Below are 4317 nucleotides of genomic sequence, written 5' to 3'. Positions count from 1 at the left end.
AAGAGTAAATACATGTAGAGATTCTTCAGTCACCCCCCTTCTGGTACATCTCTCTCCATAGATAAACACAAAAGACAGCCTCTCAGCTCAGAGGCATAATTCAGAAGAAAACAACACATAGACTCTGTTAGAACTTTCCCAGTTGCTATCAGATGGCTACCATAGCAACGGCCCTGGCTGTCCATTCCCAGACAGGGCATAGACATAACTCCCCCTTAACCACAGTTATGTTTTCACACTTGTAGGCTTCATGGAAAACTACTAGAGACAGTAATTCCTACTGATCACCAGCCCAACAGGGGGAGGGTTTTTTTTTTTAGATTCCCATTAAAATCAAAGGGAACAAAGCAGAGCTTCAGATTTAACATATCAGATTTGGCCCCAAATAGCAAATAGAATCAGAACAACTGTTTTGGATCCAAAAGAGATTGAGCTGCCTCCAAACACTATAAATACAGATACATGATGCATCTTGCGGCCACTGCATACCCCTAATGAATATGGCTGATAAGGTCTCTCTACCTCTCTTGTTTCTATATTTTCCTCACGGGTTGTTTCCTAGGGAATAAGATGTCCCAAAATATGGAGAAAGGTAATAAGACTATTGTGACTGAATTCATCCTTCTTGGATGTCAGACCGTTCGCTCTGTTGAGATTCTGATCTTCATCACCTTCTTCTTTGTGTATGCATTGACCATTATGGGTAATGTCACACTCATTACACTGGTACTTACCAATCACCATCTTCAATAGCCCATGTATTTTTTCTTGAGTAATCTCTCATTCCTGGAGCTCATGATCACTTCAACCATGATGCCTAAGATGCTAATAAATATAATCACAGGAAAGAAGACCATCTCTTTTGTGGGCTGTCCTACTCAGTCATTCTTCTATTTCCTTATGGGCTCAACTGAATTCTTCATCCTGGCTGTAATGTCCTTTGACCGTTACGTTGCAATATGCTACCCCCTGCGCTATGCATCCATTATGAACAGCAAAGCCTGTTTCCAGCTCCTTCTGGGGTCATGGGTTGGTGGTTTCTTGATTATTCTAGTTCCCAGCATTGTGACAGCTGGTCTACCATTCTGTGGCCCAAACATTGTCAACCACTTCTTCTGTGACAGTGCCCCCTTACTCAAGCTTGTCTGTGGTGACACATCATTGGCTGAAAGGGTTGATTTGGGGACTTCTTCCATATTGCTTCTGGGTTCACTTCTCATAACAGTTGTGTCATACATTTACATTATTATTGCTGTCCTGAAGATACCATCAGCACAAGGGCGATAAAAGGCCTTCTCAACCTGTGTGTTTCTCATATCACTGTGGTAACATTGTACTATGGGAGCTCTATCTTCATTTATGTCCGTCCCACTAAAGGGAACATTCTGGATTTCAACAAAATAGGCACTGTACTGAACACAATGGTGACACCCATGCTAAATCCTTTCATATACAGTCTGAGAAATGAGAAAGTGAAGGATTCCCTTAGAGTTATCTTCAATCAAAGAAAAGTAATTCTTAAGAAATGAACTGAACATGCAGCAAAATCCAGCAAAGGGATTTTAAGATCCGGTAGCTTCAGTGGGAGAGAGTCAGCATAGACTAGTGTGTTGGACTTAGATTATGGAGACCAGGTTCAAATCTTCACCTAGCTAGGTAGCTCACTATATGATCTTGGATCATTTAATTCCTGCCAGCCTTACCTACCTCCAAAGGTTGTTGTGAAAGGTAAATGTGGCCATCCATGTATGTGTACCTTCTAACCTCTAGAATGCCCTGGGAGATGACTGAAAGTGGCTTTTCAAAATGTAATAAATAAATAGGTGTTCTTAAGCCAAGTTAAAAAAGTGGTTTATTTGACTGGATAATGTCCTTTGCAATTTGAAGGGTTTTTGGGGTTCTATTAAGATACAAAGTGCTATTAACTAGAGTTATATGCACATTCTTCATTGGAGTACTAATTCTAATTATTTGGAAAATGAACAAAAGTCTTAAAGTATCATCATCTATACTAAGAGTAAATTCAATTCTCTGAGTGATATCGCTTTTGGAGTCAAAGTGGCATCAACCATGAAGGTTTCAGCAGACTTGGAAGAACCCCAATATTTGCAGAAGTGCCAAAAAAGAGTAAAAAAGAAAAAAAGAAAAATAGAACCCAATGGGATCAAAACATTCTCAGCTGGGATGGAATGTTGATGTCTGCTAGGAGGAGAGAGGAAAATTGAAAACCAAGAGGAAGTAGGATGGCTTATTGTCTGGAACACTGAAGACACACATTCTCCATTACAACATTTTGTGGATGGCCCTTTGTTATTATACAGCCATGAGAGTGGCTCTGTACTATAGCCAGCATGGATTTTTCACATTCTGCCATGTTAAACTGAAAACACCACCCATGACATTCTGCTGCTTCCCATAAGCTCATTTCAAACAAAACTCTTACAAAATGTATAGTCCTGAACTCAGAATCACTTGCTTAACAACCTCTAAGTTTTCATGAAGATGCACAAAACATTCAGAGAAAATCCAGAGTTCAAAGTGTAAAACAAAGGGGGGGGATCCAGATCCCTGCTCGACTTTTTGTCAGTGGTTTCATAATTATTGAAATTAATTAAAAATCAGCCATGTTCATAGAGTACCTGTTCCTATTACTGACCTTGCCCCATACTCTGACCATCATTGTCTGCAGTTTAAAAGTTTTTAAAAAAAAGAATGGCTGATTTTTTTATTTAAGAAAATTAATATTGGGGTGTATGATAGAGCAGGCATACTCAGTAAGAACCAGCTGCCAGTGTTCTAAAAGTCAGACTGTTTAATCAGGGTGACACACCCATGCTAGACATTTATTCTACTTCTACATTTATTCTAAACAGTCATGGCTTCCCCCAAATAATCCTGGGAAGTGTAGTTTGTGAAGGCTGCTGAGAGTTGTTAGGAAGCATAGTTTGTTAGAAAGCTGCTGAGAATAGTTATTTCCTTGACAGAGCTCCAGTGACCAGAGTGATTTAACAGTCAGCCCCTCTTCCCAGAGAGTTCTGTTAACTGCAGCTCTGTGGGGGGAATAGGGCATCTCCTAGCAACTCTCAGCACCCTTCCCAAATGACACTTCCCAAGATTCCTTCATGGAAGACATGACTGTCTAAAGTGAAATAAAAGTCTGGTATGGACGTGGCCAGAGACAGCTTTGGTTTAAACTGGGTGGGAGATTACATGTATCTGCTACTGAATAAAAAGGTGGGAGAAGACCCCCAAAATAATGATACTGTTAACAATGTTTTCCTTTTGGAAAGGAAAGGTGTTTTCCCTCTGCCCAGTACCCACCTACCCAAACTCCTCCCCTATTCCTCTCCCTCCACTCTCCACCACTGCCCTGCCCCTCTCCCAGGTCAGTTTCACCTATCCCAAGCATGACTGCACAGGGATAAATCCCAATGAACTTGATAAGTATGCAAATGAGTGAACCTGCCCCTCCCCCTCAGCCCTCCTTCCCTTTCCCTTCACCTCCCCCTTCTTCTCCCCTCCCACCCATCCGCTCCCCTTGTCCTCCACCCTCCTTCCATCCCCCTCTATCCCTCTCCCTCCACCTCTTCACTCTCCCCTCTCCCCTCCTCTCCCTCTCCCCTGCCCATCTGCTTCTTTTCTCTTCCCTCTTCCTCCTCCATTCCTCAGTCCAGCCCTCCCTCCCTCCTTATTACTTTTCCTCCTCCCCCATGGTCATTTTTGCCCATCCTAAGCATGATTGCACAGGAGTAAATCCCACTGAACTCAATAAGCATGCAAATAATGAAATCTGTGTTTGCCCTTTCCATCCCCCCTTCCCCTACCCATTCCCTTCCTCCTCTTCCTTCCTCCTCCTCTACCAACTTCTCCCCTCCCTCTTCTCCCTTGTGGTCTATTTTACCTATTTTAAGCATGATTGCACCAAATTCTTCCAAGCTACTCAGGAAGTGGATTGGACTGTGAAAGACCAACCCAAATTGTGTTTGCATCTTGAGAAATTTGTAGCGCAGTACAATATCTCAGAGAGGAGGTCAGGTTTCCTGTTTCCCTGGTGCATGTCATGGCCCCATCAGAGGACTCATCAGACAAGGATGACTCGGGAGTAACAGCAGCAGACCCAGAAGCAGCAGACCCAGAAGGAGAAATGGAGGAAACTCCTGAGAACCCAGCTCCTTCTTCCCCTCAGCTGCAGAGCACTCCAGACACAGCTGAAGCCCTTCAGCCAGATGCAGATAGTGAACAGGATACTCCCCCTTCACCTGCAGAATGTAGACAGCAGAAGGTCAGGCAGAAGAGGGGCAGGCCTGTCCACTTAAG

General features: G+C 43.1%; 1 pseudogene; it reads left to right on the top strand.

The window, feature by feature from the left end:
* Positions 1-582: 582 nt before the first annotated feature.
* Positions 583-1529, top strand: LOC133367851 (olfactory receptor 6M1-like; annotated as a pseudogene).
* The last annotated feature ends 2788 nt before the right edge of the window (positions 1530-4317 follow it).

The sequence above is a fragment of the Rhineura floridana genome, chromosome 11 (assembly GCF_030035675.1).
Source record: "Rhineura floridana isolate rRhiFlo1 chromosome 11, rRhiFlo1.hap2, whole genome shotgun sequence".
In the NCBI taxonomy this organism is placed as follows: domain Eukaryota; kingdom Metazoa; phylum Chordata; class Lepidosauria; order Squamata; family Rhineuridae; genus Rhineura; species Rhineura floridana.
This window is presented reverse-complemented; position numbering and strand designations above follow the sequence as displayed.